This window comes from Felis catus, chromosome A3 (assembly GCF_018350175.1).
Source record: "Felis catus isolate Fca126 chromosome A3, F.catus_Fca126_mat1.0, whole genome shotgun sequence".
NCBI classification, from domain to species: domain Eukaryota; kingdom Metazoa; phylum Chordata; class Mammalia; order Carnivora; family Felidae; genus Felis; species Felis catus.
Window position 1 is genome coordinate 118841206 of NC_058370.1, and position 21567 is coordinate 118862772.

General features: G+C 46.7%; 1 protein-coding gene across 1 annotated transcript in view; it reads right to left on the reverse strand.

Moving 5' to 3' along the window:
• MAPRE3 (microtubule associated protein RP/EB family member 3) overlaps nucleotides 1-14321 on the reverse strand; it is a 54309-nt gene extending 39988 nt beyond the window's left edge. Inside the window, exon 1 of the mRNA XM_023252019.2 lies at nucleotides 14139-14321. The gene's annotated coding sequence lies outside the window, so the exon portion shown is untranslated. The remainder of the gene's footprint in view (nucleotides 1-14138) is intronic.
• Between the last annotated feature and the right edge of the window lie 7246 nt (nucleotides 14322-21567).

Here is a 21567-nt window from a genome sequence, read left to right on the forward strand (position 1 = left end):
ATCTCACAACCAATTAAAGTTTGTGATCCACAATTTGAAAAGTCCTGTCTTGGAGGCCCCAACCTGTAATGGAGCTGGGGTGGAGGTCATGAGACACTTTCCTGAGGGAATGGTACTTAGGCCCAGGCAGGTGAGGTTAAGGAGGGTTAGCCCAAAAAGGCCAGGAAAGAATGTTCTGGAGTAGGGGGTGGGGGTGTCGGGGAGGGAACAGCATATACAAAGACCTCTCATTTTACAGAAAAGGAAACGAATCAAAGAGGAGATGTGATTTGTTCAAGGTCACATAACTCTGAGCCCGGGTCTTCTAACTCTAGGTTCAAGGTTCTTTCGTGCACTGCAGCCTACCAGGTGTAGTCTTCCTCTTCATTTAGTAATTATGGGCCAAGCACTAATTATTCTCACCTAGGCTGCCTAGGAGAAAAGAGAAAGGAACAACGGCAGGAGGCTGTGTTTACAAAGAGCCCATTAAATTCTACATGCGAAACAGTGCACGTTAGCTCCTACCCCACCTGGCTCGAGGCCTGCACTGCAAGCTGTTTGTTCCTTCCCGGTAGGGACTGGCAGGGAGCCATACTCCTGCTCAGTCCTGGCTTTAATGAAACAGCATTTACAAAATGGCCAGGCGAGGTTTAGACCCAGTGGAAAGCCCTGGAAAGAATGCAGAGCGCCCCCGCTTTTCCATCTCCCCATGTTGACGCTGGCACCTGACTTTCCACGCATTTCCACCTTGCTCAGTTCCCTGCTATCAGCCCCTGCGACTGCTGTGCCTGGTTAGCCGTGTAGATAGCTCGGTGGTGCAGCCTGAAGTAATGTGAATCCGGTAAGTGAAATGCAGGCCACAACCATGGGTGTCAGTCTGGGTCAGGGTCAAAGTGGATGATCCAGGAGGACATGAGAAAAACAGGGACCAGGAGGGAAGGGCCTCTTTCAAAGCAGGCAAGAAGAGAAACAGGGCTGAATATACAGATGTACCCATTCATACACTGCACGAAGCACTCAGGGAGGGGATGCGTGAGGCTGCAATGGAATCCATATTCCACTCACAAAACCGTGTTCCTGGCGAGAGGCTGTATCTGCCTGAAGGAAGAACCTTCACTGACAGAGGCCAGAGAGGAATGGTTCTGTAGGGCACCTGGTCAGGGGGCTGGAAACAGCCAGAACCACACCACCTCACATCGAAAATGCTGCCAGGCCTAGGGAAGGCGGGTGTCCTCAGGTTTGAAACAGTGTTGGTCTGTGGGTGGGGAAGGGCCGGTGGCTGGGTGCTGCTCTCTAGTGACAAGCTGTGACCACAGGAGCTATTGGTTGTCAAGCAGAGACACCTCACAGTTTTAACACTTAACAGGCCAGACCCTGGGATCCTCTGCAATCCTCATCTCTCCTTCATCAATCTCAGAGAGCCAGCTGCCCCTGAAGGCACAGCTCTACTCCCGAGATTTTATTTATTTATTTATTTATTTATTTATTTATTTATTTATTTATTTATTTTAAAGTTACTTTTTTTTTTAAAAATTTTTTTAATGTTTATTTATTTTTTTGAGACAGAGAGAGACAGAGCATGAACGGGGGAGGGTCAGAGAGAGAGGGAGACACAGAATCTGAAGCAGGCTCCAGCCTCTGAGCTGGCAGCACAGAGCCTGACGCGGGGCTCGAACTCACGGACTGTGAGATCATGACCTGAGCTGAAGTCGGACGCTTAACCGACTGAGCCACCCAGGCGCCCCCCGAGATTTTTTTTAAATTAACCATTTGATTTTATTTTCTAACTTGAGAGAGAAGGTGGGGGGCAGAGGGAGAGAAAAAGGTGAGGGAGAGGGACCGAGGGACAGAGAGAGAGAGAGAGAGGGAGACAGACAGACAGACAGAGAGTCCCAAGCAGACTCCATGCCCAGAGAGAAGCCTGACGCAGGGCTCGATCTTGAGACCATGAGGTCGTGACCTGAACCGAAATCAAGAGTTGGACACTTAACCAACTGAGCCACCTGGGTGCCCCTACTCCTGAGATTTTAATTATCAGATTAAAAAAATGTTGGGACACCTGGGTGGCTCAGTTGGTTGAGCTCTTGATTTTGGCTCAGGTCATGATCTCATGGTTCATGGGATCGAGCCCCCTGTGGCGCTCCACACTGATGGCATAGGACCTACTTGGGATTCTCTCTCTCCCTCTCTCTGCCCCTCCCCAGCTCATATGCATGTGCTCTCTCTGTCTCAAAATAAATAAATATTAAAATTTTTTTAATGTTACTGGTGATACATGCCCACGTAAAAACACCCAAATCTTACACAGTGGTAAATAATTAAAAGTAAAAACAGTCTCTTCAAAATTTTTAAATTAAAATCTTCCATCAATAACCTCTTTACTCCTCATCCCTCATATTCCAAACCCGCTCTCTGTTCTCACTCGAGCCTGTAATCACTCTGCCCCCTCCTCCTGCTGACAACCAGCACGCCTCAGATTTGTAGCGCTTCCCTCCACCTCTGACCTTAGGGCCCGCGGTGTCAATGCCACCTTAAATTCTGCCTCCTCAGACACCCTGCCTCGAACATGCCCATGCCCCGCACCCCCGCTGCTCGCGGCTTGCTGCTGCTTCCCTAGGCCAAAGGACTTCAGAGACTTAGCCCGTTATGAATCCCCGGGTCCAAGTCAGCCCTCCGCCCTGAACAAGACTTTCATTCATCTCTCGTACGCCCAGGCTCATTTCTCACAGCAGTGAATTCAGACCTTCAAGACTTCATTCACTCTCTACCTCAGCAAGGGGCCTTGGCTCCATTTCACTGAGGAAAAGGTCTCTTCTTAGCAGGAACTCCAGTCACTCCCCTGGGCTTCACCCTGTAAGTCATGGGTAGAAAGAGCCATTCCCTCTCCTCCTACCAGTCTCAGTAGAAGGGAACCTTTCCCTCCTCTGCAAAGCTACCCCTTCCCTGGTGTCCCTAAGATCTTTCCTATTTTGCTCTCCTTCTCTCTTGTACCCCAATTATTTTCCTCCAATAACTCCGTCTCCCTTCTGCCATTCCACATATTCAGACCTCCTTATTATCAGAAATCATTCTAAGTCAATACCCAACTCTCACTCTGATTGTAAGTTGGTTGGATCCCCATGGAGAACAATGTATAACAACAACAACAACAACAACAACAACAACAACATGCAAGCAACCTAAATATCCATTGGTAGAAGAATGGATCAAGAAAATGTGGTGATATACAGAATGGAGTATCACTCATCCACAAAAAAGAAGGAATTCCTGCCATTTGCAAAAACACGGATGGATCTTGAGGGCATAGTGCCAAGTGACATAAATCAGACAGAGAAAGGCAAAAACCTACATGTGGAATCTAAAAACACCAAACTCATAGATACAGAAAAGAGACTGATGGGTGCCAGAGATGGGGAATGAGGGGTGGGGGAAATGAGTGAAGGTCAAAAGGGACAAGCTTCCTTTATAAAAACCATAAGTCCTGGGGATATGTACAGCATGGTGACTGTAGTTATTTATTGTACTGTATATTTGAAAGTTGCTAAGACAGCAAATCTTAAAAGTTCTGGTCACAACAAAAAAATAATTTGCAACTATGTGTGTGGTGATGGATGTTAACTAGACATATATTCTACAAACACAGAATCGCTATGTTGTACACCCAAAACCGCTATCATGTTATGAGTCAATTATATCTCAATTAAAAAAATGCCACAGAAATGGCTCAGTTGGTGAAGAGTCCAACTTTGGCTCAGGTTATGATCTCATTGTTCATGAGTTGGAGCCCCCCATCGGGCTCTCTGCTGTCAGCACAGAACCTGCTTCAGATCCTCTGTCTCCACCTCTCTCTGCCCCTCCCCCACTCGCGCATACGCTATTTCTCTCTCTCAATAACAAACATTTTTTTTAAAATGCTGCAGGAAAAGACCCACAAATACAGAGAACAAACTGGTGGTTGCCAGAGGGAGAGGGGTGGGGTGGAGGGGCCAAATGGGAAAATCAAAAACAAAATAAAACAAAGCCCAACATTGTTTGTACCCTTTGCCTCTGTAATTCCGCTTTATGGGATACACCCTGAAGAAAAAACCCACAAAAGAAAAATAGTAGCTTGTGCAGTGATGTTCAGAGCAGAGATATTTATATTTGCAACTTGCAGAATGTTGGAAATACCCCAATTGCCCAATAATAGATTGACAGTTAAGCATATTTTGGTACCGATATCATGGAATACCACAGAAGGAATGGGATATTTGTTTATTTTATTTTATTTTATTTATTTAATTTTAATTCCAGTGTAGTTAACCTACAGTGTTGTATCAGCTTCAGGTGTATAATATAGTGACTTAACACTTCTATATAATTACCCAGTGCTCATCAAGATAAGTGTACTGCAATGGGATATTTGAAGTGACAAATACATGAATTATGCTGATACAGAGAAATGTGCAGATGAGGTCATTTTAATACAGAAAATCATATAAACAAAAATACCTGCTTATTAATTTTTATATACATTTGCTGATAAGGAATAGAATCATAACAATAAGAAATTTGATCGTGTTGCTTCTTCTGTTACTACTTTTCTCTCTTTTCCTGTTGCCGTTCTCTGGTGACCATCCATTGCCTCTATCTTCTCTCTACCCGATTCCCCACTTAACACTACCCAACTTGGCTTCCATCTCCAGGGTTTTACTGGACTGACATTCGCAGCAATCATCATGATCTTCTTCTGGATAGATCCTTGAGTCTAGTCAAGCCAGCAGCACCAAAGCTCTCTTCTTGACATCTCCTCTTTTCTCTTCCCTTGCTACTGAATCATCCTAACTTCCCCACCTCTCTTTGCTCTTTCCCTAATTACGGACAATTCTCGAGGCCTGTAACTCGGAGCACTCATCTTCGTGCTCTATACCCAAGACCTCTGGAGAGAGCCCCTTTCAGGGAAGCCATCCCTCCTCCTGTGTTGTTGACTCTCATCTCTGTAGCTCCATCCCCGGCCTCACCCTCAGCTTCTGGGTCTATGGGATCACTTCACTTAGAGGTCTCCAACTGTCACCTCTAGTTCTCTCTGTCTGAAGTGCAACTTCTCTCCAAACTGTCTCTTCAACTTCCTGACTTCTGGCTAATGTCACCAATATTGTCCCAAACTGTCACACCCTCAATTTGGTAAGGGTGACCTGCTTACAGTCCCCATCACCCTTGCTCCCAGTCATTCCTTGGCTGTTAGAAAGCCCTCTCTGGGCTCCTGTCTCCTGAAAGCCTGCTTGTTGCCTTCAGGGCAAGTTCAGGCTCTGCTTCCTTCGTGAAGTCTTTTCCAATCACTCCAGTTCACAATGATTATTTCCCTCTCACAATCCTTGTTGAATTTAGACTCTCTAGTACACGCAATGTACTGTTCTTTTCATTTCTTTTACCTGAACTCTCTTACTCGTCTGTCCTCTGGTGGACAGGACCCGGCATCATCCTGCTCACCCAGCCCCAGTATGTCTCCCTCTCTGAAGCCCTCCCTGTTCCCACAAGCTCAGGGTCACTCTGCAAGCGTGTTAATAGTGCATTCTGGAAGTGCTTACCAAAGCACCTCTTCCTATTGCTGCTGGGGTTCCCACCCCCTTGTGTTGTAGTGACTTGTACCACTTTTGTTTGACTCTCTGCAGAATGTTAGACAAGTTCCTTAAGGACAAAGACCACATCTTATACAACAAAGCACGACAAATATGTTGCTGACATTCAATGTTGTCATATACACTAGTCATTTCACACATGTGTCTTATCTTCCAAACCAGACTATGATCCTTATGGAGACAGGGTTTGAAGCTTATTTCTTTTTCTTTTTCGTTTTTTAAATCTCACTTCTTTTAAATTGCATATGACTTAGAATACAAAACAGAAAGGACTTGGGGAGTACTTGTTGAGATATACTTAGAATAAAGCCTTGAGAAGACAATATGTAAATTTGTATGAATAACCTATAAACCTGGAAACTGTACTTTCTGGGGAATACAAGTCTTATCAAGTCTCAAAACACTGCACCTTGCTATTTTGGGGCCAGCATAACACATCTCTGTACTTAGCAGTGGTCCTGTCACTTAAAGGTGTTAATAGGATGCCCAAACTGGGAGCTCTCAGCCGTGAACCCTACCCATCTAAAATCAGAACAAATCAGACACTAAATCAGAGTCCCTGATAAGTGGCAATAATCCACAGGAAAGGGGTTGGGGCTAGCAGCTGTCTGCCAAGGGACTGGTGCTGCAGAAAAGTCTAGCTACACAGTACATATTACACCACTGGAGATAAGCCTTCAGTGAGACACTCCTCACATGGGAACAGATATTTAATTCCATCCAGCGGTCCAAGGCCTGCCCCTTTCACATGGCACAATGCATGTTAGTCCAACTATGGTCTTGCTGACTCAGAGCAGCTAAGGTTTCATTCTTACCAATCAGGAAACCCCACTTAAATGACAAGGTGACCAGGACAATCACACCCTCAAGACAAGATGAATGCCTCTCTGATAATTACTCTCTCAGGTGATGGAGCATCTCCAGCTAGCCATGCCCAAAGATTTGTTCACTAATAATCCCAGGTGGCTAGGAAGGCCTCCACCCCATCTGGGACAAGGGTTTGGGTAGTCAGAACCATCCTGACGAGGCAGATTCTGTTCAGCAAACATTTATGGCAGCATATGCCAAGTTGTGTGACAGGCCGTATGTCCCTCAACTCTAAGACCTGAATCCCCAGTGCTCAGAGGTGAGTAGACACCACCACTGGTGGAGGGCAGGTATCAGTCCTCTGGGCTGGGCCATGGAGGCAACACACGATGTGTGCACAAGAAAGACGAGGTGAGAGGACAGCTACTGGGCCACCCCTCCCTTCACAGCCAGGAGCTCCATGGACCTGGTGTGGCAAAGAGGGGAGCTGCCCAGTCTGTCCCTGCAGGGGGGCTTCTGCCCATCAGGTGGCTACTGGTGGGCACCCAACTTTCTCTCTCCTTGGAAGAAAAAGGACCTCTGAGCTGATGGCTGAACGGAACATGCCAAAGGCAAAGGGAGAAAGGAGTTTGAGCAGGCTTGAGCACAGTCTTTCAAAAAGAGTTCAGATAGGTACACAACCACCAAAACATGACAGCGAGCCTCAGATAAGGCCTCCAGCACACTGAGGAAGAAAGCCCACCCAAAACAGAGCTCTGTTATACAGGTTTTACTGAAACCTTCTGATAAATTTAAACAGCAAAAGGTAAGAGGCAAGGAAGACTATCTTAAGATACTTTCTTTTCATATATATATTTTTTTACGTCTCATTTGAGTCAAACGAGAGTACTTCTCTGGATGATGGACTTGGGCATCTAGGCCATGTTTTTGAGTCACACACCTACACGATATTCCAGGCATGTTCTCTCTCAAAGAAGAAATAAAGTGGTATCTAAAGAAACACATTCAAAAAGTGTTTTTGATAATAGTGAAACCAAATAATGATAAATAAATTAAATATCTCGTGATTTTCTTTGAGACTGTCTACTACCTGGAATCTGTAAAACACTGTTTTAATGTTTATTTACTTTTGAGAGAGAGAGAGAGAGAGAGAGAGAGAGAGAGAGAGCATGAGCAGGGGAAGGGAGGGACAGAGAGAGAGGGAGACACAGAATCCGAAGCAGGCTCCAGGCTCTGAGCTGTCAGCACAGAGCCCGACGTGGAGCTTGAACCCATGAACCATGAGCTCACGACCTGAGACGAAGTCGGACACTCAGCCGACTGAGCCACCCAGGAGCCCCTATAAAGCACTAGTTTAAAAGTTTTATAATAAACGTTATAACTGCTTAACAGAACAATTTTAGGAAACAGTGAAAAGCACTATGAAAAAACTGCATCTATTTATAATCCCATGCTTAAGTGATATCACTTAAGATTATCACCTATGGTTTGGCATATGCCCTTCTAACCTCTTTTCAGATTTTTCTTTATAAAATGGTATCATTCTTGACATATTATTTTGCATCCGTTTTTTTCACTTATTATATCTAAAGTTTCCGGTATCAATAAATATTCTGGGGTGCCTGGGTGGCTCAGTTGGTTAAGCATCCAACACTTGATTTCAACTCAGGTCATGATCTCACAGTTTGTGAGTTCGAGTCCCACATCTGGCTCCTTGCACTGACAGTGCGGAGCCTGCTTGGGATCTTCTCTCTCTCCCTCTCTCTTTGCCCCTCCCCCCTCTCAAAAATAAATAAACTTAAAAAAATTCTTCTACAAGATTTTTAATGTACGTGCGGTGTGTGTGTGTGTGTGTGTGTGTGTGTGCACGCACAATATTTTATCTGGGTAAGCCTGACCAATCCCTAATTGTTGATCCTTTGGCTATTTTAACTGTTTGATATTATTTATAATGTTACATTAATAAAACTCCTTGTATAAGTATTTTTATATACACCCTTGATTTTCTAAATATTTTTAGAATGGTAATTTTTCATCTAAGGATATATGTCCTTTTAAGGCTTTTGACATCCATTGTCAACATTACTGAAGCAATGTTTCTTGCTCAGTTATTTTAAACATACCACACAGTGGCGTGTATCTCCCATACACATGAAAGAGTTTCAGTAAAAAAAGTAATTTTACTTGGAGTTGAAACATTTTAGATAGGTCGCGTCCTATTTACTTTGGGCAAATGAGGCATCCAGAGCTCAAAATGCTGATGTTACATTACGCCTGTTTAGCAAAGCTGATAGGACGTGACGCTAGTGAGAAAAAGACACAGGGCTTAGGCTGGTATTGGCTGGTCAACTCCACACAGAGGAAAAACCATCCTTGGCCACAGGATGCCTCTCCAACCTTAGCCAACTGTCGCAAATTTGTACTTTTGGCCAAAGAGGAAGATTAGGTGATGGAATGTGGATTACTCAGCATGACCCATCCTAACTCCTGGTTGAGCGAGTCAAAGCATGCGTCTGAATGGTAGGTGTGCCCTCTTTCTATACTAGATAGGCCATTTGGCTAGGAAACACAATTGAATATTGGAATACTGATGATGAATTCAACTAGGCAAGAGGAAGGGACTGTTCTTAAGAAGGGAAGGAAAAGACGAGGAAGAGGTGGGGAGGTAGCAGGTCAAAGAAGCATGCTGGGCTGCCAGGGAAGCAGCCACTTTGGAGTTTCCTGCCCTTACGTAAGAGGCTGGCTTCGTGTAAACTGGCTCGGCCGACCGGAGGGAAGCAGGCTAACCCTGTCTGTCCCGTGCACTGAAGGCTCCGAGTAAAGGCAAAGGCTTCTTTGGTACCAAAATGTGCCCAGTGAAAAACAACCACTGATGGGGCACCTGGGTGGCTCAGTCGGTTAAACATAGGACTCTTGGTTTCGGCTCAAGTCATGATCTCACGGTTTGTGAGATTGAGCCCCACGTGGGCTTCTAGCGCAGAGCCTGTTTGGGGTTCTCTCTCTGTCCCCCCCCCCCCGTCAAAATAAATAAATACACTTAAAAAAAAAAAACCACTGCTAACTCTGTTGGTCTGCATTAAACTACAAAAGCATACATGTCTCTCAAAACAATTCACATACAGAAGCACATAAAGTAAAAGTTCCCCTTTGAGTCTCCCTTTCCCTCCTCCACATCCAAGTTCTGCTTCCAAGAGGTAAAACCTACTGTGTTTATCTTTTCAGTCTTTAGATGCCTATACCTGGGCATTTTCTTCCCAAGTGACACTTGTAGGACTTCAAGTTCACTTGTGTTCTGGGCCTGACTGATTTGCCCTGGCTCCTTAATTACTCGGTAGTCTCTGCCTTGATCCCATCTTCCCATCTGGAGATGTTGCCTTCCAAGATGACCTCCCTCTACCTCTCCTCACTAGAAAGAAGGCTTCCCTCTTAAGATGGACAGCTCCCTTCCCTGGCCCTCCAGCTCTCCCGGGCAGGCGCAGAAGCTGGCCTGAGCAAGGTCGCCCATGCGGGCTCCATCTCTAACAGTCGAGAAAGTGCATGAAAGCCACGGGAACTCTAGTCACAACGGAGAGCTCAGCAGCTTTTTCGTTTCAAATTAAGCTCACTCCCCAGACTGACCTCCCCAACTGGAGGACCCACTGCCCCCAAGATACACACCAACGCACCAAGTCGGCACTCTCCTAGTCAAGTGCTCCTGCCCTGCCAGGCCTTCAGACAACCAGGTCAGCTGAATCCATGGACACAAAGGGGCATTTCATATACCCCGGTTTTGGCAGTTGGAATAACACTGCAAGTGCCAGGTTTCACAGGACAAGTCTTCTCTCTGTGCATGTCAAACATGACGAGAGAGCTGCTGGGAGATGGGGGCTGCTGAATTGAGGGTCCAAGATGGATTTAAGTCATTTTTGAAAGTAGGGTTTTTTATTTTATACACTAGCAATACAAAATAGTGGTTGCTATGTCTTGTTCAGCAGGTACTTTACGTACTTTCTTTCGTTTAATCCCCACAACAACCCTGAAAAACAGGTAGGTTATCACCCCAGGCTTGCAGGTGAGGAACTGGCACTCGGACGTTCCACAGCCCCCCAAGGCCAGGAAGTGGCAGCACTGGCATTTGAACTCAGGTCTGTCTGCTTCCAGAGGCCAGACCGCCTCACTTTCTCAAGGAGAGGGGTTAGAGATCTCACCGGGGCTTCCAGGAACTACAGAAGGTTACAGTCTGGGAGCTGGAAGATAACCCAGTTTTCTCCTCCTCTTGGCCCCTTTCAGCCCTCTGCATCCGGCTTCCTGGGATGCAGCAGCCTCACAGATGAGGAGTTGAGAGGGCTTCAAATACCCACCTTCCCATTTGCTTTATATTAGATGATGCAAATTTTTGAAAGCAAAACCTTCCTCAGGTCAGAGTGTGTGAGACAAAATTATTATTTTTAAGGCAGCAAGAATAAATATTTAATTAGACAGCAGGACACTAGATTTTACCTAGCTTTGCAACATCTCAGACAATAAAACAAGTCTTTGTCTGTGGGACTAATTACAGACTAGTAAATTATTTTTATTAAAAGCCTTTGGAATATTAAACATGAGGGGTGGGGCAAGGTAGTAGTGTAGACTAGCTCTAGTCTAGAAATCTGGGTTCTAATCCTGACTCAGCCACTAATAACCACCAACATTCACTTGTATGGTATATACAGTTTACAAAGTGTTTTTACATACTTTCTACATTAGTTGGATGACCTCAGGCAAATCACTTAACTTTTAATGTCTCACGCTAAAATCTGGAAAAGAGAACATTGAACTACATCAACTGAAGTCCCCTCTACTTCTAACATCACACAGGGGTTGGGCATGTGCTTTAGGATCTTTCTGAAGGTGTCTGTAAACAAGGGCAGATGCATGCTACTTTAGAAAAATACTATTTTCTGTTCAGCTTCTGAAAGATGTTACCCAGCTAAGTTCACATATAGCTCGTAAGATGTTTGCTGCCAGCTAGTTGGCTCAGCTTCTGGAAGGTACCATATTAAGGTCTTGGGTTGGATGCCTACATAGGAGCTTTCCTCTGTTCAATAGTCAACTCCTATGCCTACTGGCAGTCAATCATCTTACACACATAAACCCATAAAGTAGGTTGGCTTGGGGGAAGGATTTGACGAAATCCGTCCTCACAGTGCAGGCACCCTCTGGATGGTAGGGCAGTAATGGCATCATCACATACCCAGAAATATTACAAATATCATCCCTTCTCAGTTCTAAGACACATAAAGCCTCCTTCAAGTCTTGCCACTTCCTGGCTATTTTAATGGTCCTGAAATTAGGATATGCCTTAGAATCAACACATATATTTTGATCTGGTTGTGTTAAACGATTTTACTAAGAGCTGTCGGTAAATTGCTGGGGTGTCTTAGAATCAGGGAAATATAATGCTATGAAACCACCACATGGATTACATAGAGGTAGGTCTAACTTGATTCAAATCATGCCCCTCTCCCTGATCCTAACAATTACATTCAGTAACAACTGGATAGGCAATGTATAAGGCACAGGGATCAGTCCTGTTTCCCAATAGTAGCCATTTACAAGGCATTCCATCATTATCCCATAAAACATCGGTATGGATTTCAAAGGCAAATTAACCCATATAAAAATCACTGTGATGCTCTGAAAACGTACCGTCCCACAGCAAACTGGAAAGGGAACATTTTACTCACACCCTCCTCATCTATCTAGCCTCGACACATTTTCTTGCTTCTTAATTCACAACCCTCCACCCCAGTAATATCGCCGATTCCCAAAATACACTCAACCCAGGAGGAGCAGCTCTCCAGCACAGCTGTCTGCTCCTGCCCTGCCCGGGTATTTCGGTGAGCTATGCAACACAGAGGACCACACAGAAGGAATGCAACTCTCAGGCCCCAGAGCTCCCATCGCCCCACAGGCAGGTGCATCCCGCCAAACCCCAGACTGGCATTCGAAACAGAAGAAACTGCATGGCTGCATGGGGGCTGTAGTTTTCCTGAACTTCATCTCTATGTTTAAAACTAGGGCGACAGCCGTCTTTGCTACTGTAAACTAATCTGATGGGCATGGGGGTGGGGAGTGGCTCCGAGGAGGCTGCCAATAGGCCATGATTGAGCAAAGTCAAGGAGCACAACCTTTATTTCTCACTGTTTGCAATCCCCCAAACTCCAAATTGGTGAGTCCTTCACTATGATTTTTAGAAGTAAACTCTCTACTCCTTTTGTAGTTTGGAGTAAAAAAACCACAAAGCTTCTTTTAGGGTTTAACTGGCTGATAGTTACACATATTTGCTAACAGCACACTGAAATCTAGAAGCCAAAAAAAAAAAAAAAAAAAAAAATCAAAGGAAGCTGGCAATGAGGAATGAGGTACATGCTTAGTAGTTAAGAGCCCTCAAGTTGAGACACGTTTATTAACAGACAGCTTCTGGCTATGGACACCAACTATGACTTCAGCTCAATTTCTACTGGAAGAAGAAAACAGTTTGGATCCTCCAAGATCAGGAAACGCAGGGTGGGCAGGTGGATTGGTAACAAAATAACCCAGGGAATTGTCCAAATATGCTAGAACCTATCAGGTGACAGCCCCCACAAAGATTCACAGCTGCAGGAGGCAGGGGGTACAGGCCTCAGACCTACACCATGGAGCAACCTCAGTTCTTCTTCCTCTCCACTCTGCACATGTTATGTTCAAACTCACTATCGCTCAGTTGGTTACTACATGGAATTTACAGGTATCAGAGATTGTCCTGCCACAAGCCCTCAACACACAAACAGTAAGCACCTGCTATGGATGATATCAGGCCTATTTCTAAACCTCACAGTACACCAGGGTTGTACTGTATTAAAAAAAAAAAGTAGAAACGAAAAGAAAAACAAAAAGAGAGAGAGAGAAAAGCATACTAAATAGTACCGAAAGATGCTTATTCACAACACCACACCGGAAGCGCAGTAACTTCAGCTCCCCAGTGCAACCTTCCCCCCGCCCCCCGCTACCTCTAGTCCCTCTCCGTAGCACCAGCCAAGGCCATAGCCCAGCCCACTAGAAGGCCACCATGCACTAGCGGGTGTTCACTAAACACTAGCTGATCGCCACGGGGCTGAGTCCTCAGCAAAATCTATTCTGAAAGCCCCACGAGCTCTTAGCAGCCAGTCAGAACTGTCCAAACCTGCTTCCCCACACCAGCCAGGGCACGAGCTTGTGGGGTAAGAAACCTGAGGCCCCAAGGTTTGGGCAGGCAGAATGTCCCCCCTCCCCCAGTCTCCCCTCGCCTTCTCCCTTGTCACTCTTTTTCTGGCATATCACTGGGGAAAACCAGAGAGGCCGGAGGTGTCAGGCCCAAGAGGAGTAAGGAGAAGGGACAAGGGCGGACTGGAGGCAGTTTGGGGCTGTGGGGAGAGAATCAGTCCCGCGTGGAGGTGCGGTGGCGCCGCATCTAGTGGGGAAGGACCCCCCCGCCCCCCCGCCCCGACTCCCCAACCCTGGGGTGGGTCCGGAGGGACGGCAGGGAGGGGGAGTGGCTCGGAGGCCTGACGGCCGCCGCCGGGAACCCAGGAGAGAGGGATGGAGGGACAGAGGCGGCGGGGGTGAGTCGCGGCTGGGGGGGCGGAGGCGCGGGTGGGGAGGCGAGGGGGGCAGCCCGGTTCCCCTCCCCCAGCCCGGGCCCGGGCCTCTCGCTGACTCAGCCCCACGGCGTCGGTCGCCTCGGCCGGGACTCACAGTGCGCGAGGCGGCTCCGGCGGAGGCGGCGGGGCGGGGAACAGGCGGCGGGGGCGCTGCGGCTGAGGCTGCGGCTCCGGCCGGAGGCTCCGGGGCGAGGGGTCCTAGCAGAGGCCGCCGCGGTCTCCGGCTTCAACGCACAGGGACTGCGGGGGAAGAGAGCACTGCGCAGGCGCGATGCGGCCACCGCTGTCAGTCCGAGAGGGGCGGGGCCAGGGCACCCGCCGTCTCCAAGGCAACTGGGCGGCGAGGAAAGGACAGCCCCAACCTCCACCTCTTAGCGACGGCGGCGGTTGGGGGGGGGGGCTGGTGGGGGACAACGAGAACAGTCTCTCTACATTGTCATAGCAACAAGGAGAAGAAACCACCTCATACATTTATGGTGGTACCGAGGGAGCGCTCTTACCTTGTCACCATGGCAACTGGGAACAGCCCCTTCCTTTTTCCTTAGCAACAGGGTAACAATTCCTCCGCCCTGTCTAACGAAGCGCAGAAGGAACAACCGTTTACACCTGATTCCGTAGTAGCCAGATGACGGATTCTTACCTGCCTCACGGCTACTGCAAAGGAAAAAATTCGCGCATTATTTCTTCTCTTTCGGCAACGCATGAGAGCTCTAAGGCTAAGCTCCTCGCGGTTTATGGTTTTTCATCACAGCCCGTTACTCTAATCTCCGAGTTCAATTTTCCCCTCCCCGTGTTAAACATACCTTTTCGTCTTCTGCCAGAAAGTCTATACCTTTACCCTAAATCGAGCTAACAGAATCGCCTATACACATATCTCTTGAGTTTTTATCAACCTCATTGTCTCTCCCAATGCATTTGTGAGCATTTCTTGTGTCTTCATCTTGTCCATTAGCTGGTTGAGATTCTATCTCCTCATAACTAGTTCCCTCCCTGATATGTTCACTGGTGTCTCCAAATTCCCTATGCCAAGTCTGCTTTTATGGATCCCCCCATATTTTCTAGAGCCCTCTTCTTCCTCTCCACGCCTGCTGTCCTTGTTCTTCAGTGCTCTGTCCAGGGCTCCACTGTGCTCACCCGCTTTGTGATTTCATCAGCTTGGTTCTCTTCCTGCAGATGATTTCTGGCTCTGTCTCCCTCAGCCCTGACTCCCACAGATGTCTGAGGTCACCTCTGTACCCACCATGAACATAGCTCTTTTATTACATACATCCAAAGACAGTGTTGTCTTTGGTTTACATTCTGTCTCCCCAATCAGACTACGTGCCCCTTGTGGGCAGGAATTCCTGCAGCATCTAGCACAGAATGTGACACATAGTAGATTTCCACATAAATACATAGTGTTGATGTAACTGAATCGAATGAAGACCAAGATTTCCTTGAAAATTCTTCAAGACTTTCTTTGACCCCCAAAGAAATGGGTGAAGGGAGTCAAAAGGTTAAAAAAAAAAAGGTTTTCGTTCTTTCTCACTTTCTCTGACCAAACTGCCTCAGAGTCTCCATCAGTGTTTTCCTTATGACCTTAATGCATATTTAATCTTTAATACTCCTATTAGAACTCCCTCACTCCCTTAGCTCTCCATCTTAATGCTAAAATTCTAGTCATCTCTTAACTGAGACTCTAGCATTCTGTATTTCCTGAATCCTCGCCTCTAGCTAGTGTCCCTTCTACACTATCCCAAATGCATCCACCAAAGAAAATTACCTCACCGGGTACTGATCTCCTCCATGACTCCTGTCAGCCTCTATAATCAGTGTAAGCCCTTCACACCTTACCATTCTATCATCTGCTGACCCAGCTTGGATCAAGCCCTCTAGGTGTGCATCCCTGGATGCTGCTGGGCTCGTTGGCATACTGGAGACACTGCATTCTCTTCAAATGACTCAGAAGTAAGAATTCATTCTTTTCCCAGTGTCCCTGCTTAGCTCTCAGAGATTCCATCCCGGGACTATGGGTGCGAAAGGATTCTGGGCCCATTTTCTCAGGGGAGAAGGAGAAGGCAGCCTATCATAAGTAGAGTATGAAAAGAGAGGCACACAGCAAGTGTTGAGTCAAGACCATCTCCTCCTATCCAAGGCAACTCTCAGAATGGACAGGGTTCCTTGTAGAGGTGAATCCTCAGGACAGAGGCGCCTGGGTGGCTCAGTCGGCTAAGCACCTGACTTCGGCTCAGGTCATGATCTCACGGTCTGTGGGTTTGAGCCCCGTGTTGGGCTCTGTGCTGACAGCTTGAAGCCCGGAGCCTGCTTCGGATTCTGTGTCTCCCTCCCTCTCTGCCCCTCCCCAGCTCACAGTCTCTCTCTTGAAAATAAGTAAACATTAAAAAAAATCCCCAGGACAAATCAAGGAGTTAGGAGAGTGAAAACCCAGGCCATACTTTTTCCTAGCAACAGAATTGGAGAATGGAATAGGTGCGCATTCCTGTAGGGTCTCTGGATGCTATAAAGACAAGGGGACATTTTCAGATTCAGTGTATTTTGTGTCTCCATTCTGAAGTTCCAGCTCAGCTCCATGGTTGTAAGTGTAGACTTGGGTGGTGTAGACTGCCCCAAGTAATCGTGAGAAGAGACTATGTCCTCGTAGCCCCACATCTTTGCAGGGGATAGAGGTCCACTATACAAAGAGTTCCTGCATACCTTTCACTCAGATTCTCCACCTTAACATTTTACCATGTGCCGGTTATCTGTTGCTACAAAATAAATCACTCCCAGTGTTTAAGATAATAACTGTTTCATTATTTCCATTTCTGTGGGATGGGGATTCAAAAAGAGCTCAGCGGGGTGGTTTTCTGGCTCAGGGTTCCTCCCACAAGTGCAGCAGTCACATGGTGGCAGGAGCTTAAATGGTAGGGGGCCAGCTAGACAACCCTCTCTCTTCCAGTTGTCTTAGAGCAAGCTTGATAACCACATGGTGTCTTCAGGGCTGTTAGACCTACTCATATGGTAACCGAAGGTTTCGGGATGAGAATGATAGTGAATAAGAGTAACTCTGCATCCCCTTTTATAACCCAGCTTCAGATATCACTTCTGGCATATCCTTTGGTTGGAAAAAAAATCACAAAAATCTACCTAAGAGCAAGGGGAGGGAACCCAGACCCCACCTCTTAATGGGAAGAATATCCAAGTCATATAATAAGAGAATGTGGATGGGAGAGATTGTCGAAATCATCTTTGGAAAACATCATCTGTGTTTTCCTATTCTCTGATGACAACCGTTCATATCCCACTCAATGCAAAATACATTCATCCCCTCCCCCAAGAACCCCCAAGTCTCATTCCATGACAGCACCAGCCTGAAGCCCAGGATCCCCTCTTCTAAATCGGGTCCCGTGTGGATATAGCTCCTCACATCCAGTTCCTTGGGCATGGCTCCTTGAGTATCAATCCTCCTGACCTGAAGACCTTGCGAAGTAAAGAAACACATCGCGTGCCTCATATATGCCCAGAAAACACTAGTGGCACAAGCATGGGGTAATTTCTACGGATATTATCATTTCAAACAGGAGAAAAACAGAAGGCACACACAGCAGTTACTAGTTCATAGCGATTCTGAAATCTAGCTGGGCACATGTTGCCAATTCCCAATGTAGTGCTCGGACCCACTACCATTTACTTATATTAGCCTTCGCATGGATTTTTTCCCCCAGTGGGTTATAATCCTTGCCTATGATTATTTGTTTTGATATGCAATTTGTCACCGATTTGGCCAGGGAAAGAAATTCCAAGTTGGCTCTTGTGCCCTTTGGAGTTGTTTTCATCATTCTTTGAACATTTCCTTGCTTTCTGACACAAGATGTTCCAGGCTCATCTTGTGCCTGCCCCGCCCCAGAACTGGCCATTCACCAGGGAACCATGGGTCCTCCTGACTTTTTGATGTTCCTTTTTCCATTCCCTTTTGCTCCCTAAATCTGCCCTTAGACTTCGATGTTTCCCTGAGTTCCCATCTCATTTTTCTCTCTCCTTCCTCTGTACCTACTCCCTGAGTGCCTTAATCTGTTCCTGTGACTTCTGCATCTGGGTCTCCAGCCCAATAAGCTCTCCTAGCTATCAGACCTGTTCGTGTAATTGTCTTCTAGATTTCCTCCAACCCTGTGTTCCATAAGCACCTCAAGCTCAGTGAGTTTCAGTTAAACTTATTTACCCTTCCCCTCACGAGCCCCCCCCCTTGCTATATTCCCTATTATTGTTAATGGCATCACTAGGAAAAACGTGAGGATGATCCTAGCCCACATCTTCTCCCAGCTCCCTATACCAGAACGTTTTTCCAATACGATCAATCACACTTCTAAATGTCTTTCAGATATGACCCTTCTTTATCCCCATCACCTCTACCCTCTCTTACCTGAGTTATTGCAGAGCTTCCCACCTGGTCTCTCTGCCTCCAACCTCTCCCACCTCCGACCCATCCTCAACGCCACTCCTAGAAAGCTCTTTCCAGAAGGTAAATCTTATCACGTAACGTCTCAGCTCAAATCCCTATGGTTGTCCTTTTCAAACCAGCTGAAGCAACCACTGGCCACGGGGGATTCATGTAAGGAGACAGAGAGGGAGCAGCTATGGAATAGTGACATCTCCCTCAAGTTTCATTTTTATTTGGCGAGTCAGTAAACCATTTAAAACTAGTAAGACAAACTGGCGTGTGATGACGTAGAATACAAGCATCACAAGAGTTTAAAGGCAAAACTTTTCAAGAGAGTTTGAGCTCAAGACACCTCCATGCCTGTACTACCCACTGCCTTTGAGGGGACTTCAGTGGAAAGTTTAAGAAACACCGGTGAGGGTAAAAGGATAAAGTTCAGGTTCCTTCACACGGCGGACAAGCTGTATTATACTCTGGTCCTTACCAGACATGTGGGACGGAGAGCTGGCATGTTCTCCTTGGTAGCAGGCATATTCTTTATCACGCTCCAAGGTGCTCACACTCATAGACCACATCTTGTTTTTATCTTTGTATTCTTAGCACCTCACATAAAACACCTCACTAAACACAGCCAAGCAAGCTGAAAACAATCTGACCTTTCTGCACTTTTCCCAGGGTGACTGGGGAAGCCAAGTGGTGGTGGAGGGAGTCTAAGTGAATGGGTTAACTCTGGCTGGTGGGGGGCTAGATTTTAGATGGGAACATGCAGGGGTGCTCTGCCTGGTGGTGAGGGGGAGGCAGGGAGCTGTGAAGCCGGTGAGCGTCACCAGCCGTGTTCATTATTCATTTGAAACTAGCTGAGAGTGGAACAGGCACTCACATACGACTGATTCCCACATATAGGAACCCCTTGACGTGGTTTTAAAATTTACAAGGGGCCTGTGTAGGCAGTATGTAATTTTGCTGAGGGATGAATTCTAATCACATGACATGACACAGTTGCGTCCTTATCTAGAGAGTGACTCTAACCCTTCACCCTGCTGGAACTGCATAAGCAGTGGTTCCAATACTTCCTGGCCATGTGACCTTGGACCTTGGTTTTTCTCATCTGTTGTTGTGATGGTCAAATGTGATAAGGTATGAAAAATGTCCAGCAGTGCCTTATACACAGTAAATGCCTAGTGAATGGTAACTATGAGTAATGACCAAACTTTCACTAGGGTCAAGAGCTCACTTGATTTCCCCCTCAGTTATATTCTATTAAATGACATAGGGGCCGATACGCAAATTTAAAATTTGCAAGCGTCTTAAGACAAGCCTCGCGTGAACAGTAATGATGTACCGTATCCAGAATGAACAGCAACCTTGGACCAGTGGCTTAGATGGCAAGTTGTTACCCTGCTTTTTGAAGAAAGTGCCCACCGTGACAATCAGGTGGGTAACAAAGGCTGGGATTCATTGGATGAGTTTCCTATAACCTCGCTGATCACCTCCTGAGGTTGGTATCATTTCCGTTTTCACAATAAACAACCGAGGCCCAGAGAGGTTAACTGACTTGCTTAAGATCACACAGCTTGTGACCATCAGAAGCATGATTGGAACTAAAGCCAACACCAAAATCCAAACTTCTTCCACCATCCCATTGCTTCCTGCACTTTCTATGCTATAATCATTTGTCAATATGTCTTCTCCAAACTAATCTGTAAATGCAGGAGCCATACTTGCTTCATTTTTGTAGTATCTAATACATGCCTGGTACATATTCCGTATGCATGCATTCAATGCAAGGTGGAAAATGTTAAGTAAACCCGAACTAGAGTTACCAGATCAGTATGAGATGCCTAGTTAAATTTGAATTTCAGATAAACAATATTTTAACATAAGTTTGCCACAGACACTACTTGAGATACATCTACACTAAGGAAAAAAAAAAAACCCCTAAAATGTATTTGTTACCTGAAATTCAAATTTAATTGAGCATTCTATATTTTTATTTGCTATATCTGGTAACCTTCACCTAACCCCCGAGGTTGGCCTTGAAAGGGACAAATCCCCCAGGGGTTCTCCTGGCGGGGAGAAGGGCCATTATGGCCCCTCACTCACACTCAAGACTGACCCCATCCCCAGCTGCTCTGGGGGCTGGGGTTGAGACCGCGGTAACCTGGATGTGCCTGCCTTTCCTGAGCCTTACCCGGCCACCTAGGTTAGGTCCCCTTGGCACTTTTAAATGGAAAAAGCAGCCGCTGATGGGCTTAAAGCGCCACCTGGAGGCCCTTATGGGTAGTACTGTGGCCAGGGGCCATCCCACGGACCCAGGATTTGAGGGAGCAGGGAAAGGCCAAACAAGGCAGAGACAGGGCAGAAGGGGAGACCTGTCTAGCAGTGGAGAGCGGCAGGTGAGGAAATACCTTCCAGGCATTTTCAGTTTACAGCTGCTGCTCTGGCTGCCTAGGAACTGAAGGCACTCGCCTTCCGGAGGAGGTCATTGCTTAGAGACTTACTTTCCCGTGACCCTCTGCCTTTTTAGCTGTTCCTTGCTTGTCCCCAGGCTGGAAGTCATTGGCTTATGAGAAGCATCATAACCTCCATCCTGGAGTCTTGATGCTACGTTTTAACATGATGGTGAGCAGCATGGAAACAATGCCATGGACCGGCAGCTGAAGGAGTGGGAGCTATTTGCTCCGCTGCGGCTCTTAAAGTTTGGTCCTCAGCACACCTGAAAACTTGTTAGAAGTGCAAATTCTCAGGCCCCACACCAGACCTACTGAGCCCGAAACTCTGGGGGTGAGGCCTGGCAAGCTGTGTTTAAATCACCGCTCCAGGGGCGCCTGGGTGGCTCAGTCGGTTAAGCGTCTGACTTCGGCTCAGGTCATGATCTTGCGACCTGTGAGTTCGAGCCCCGCGTCGGGCTCTGCGCTGCCGGCTCAGGGCCCGGAGCCTGCTTCGGATTCTGTGTCTCCCTTTCTCTCTCTGCCCCTCCCCCACTCCGTCTGTCTGTCTCTCTCTCAAAAAGAAACATTAAAAAAAAATTAAATAAACCCTCCAGGCGATTCTGACGCATGCTGACATTTGAGAACACCTAGAGGAAACATGCGTAGGGTGGGCA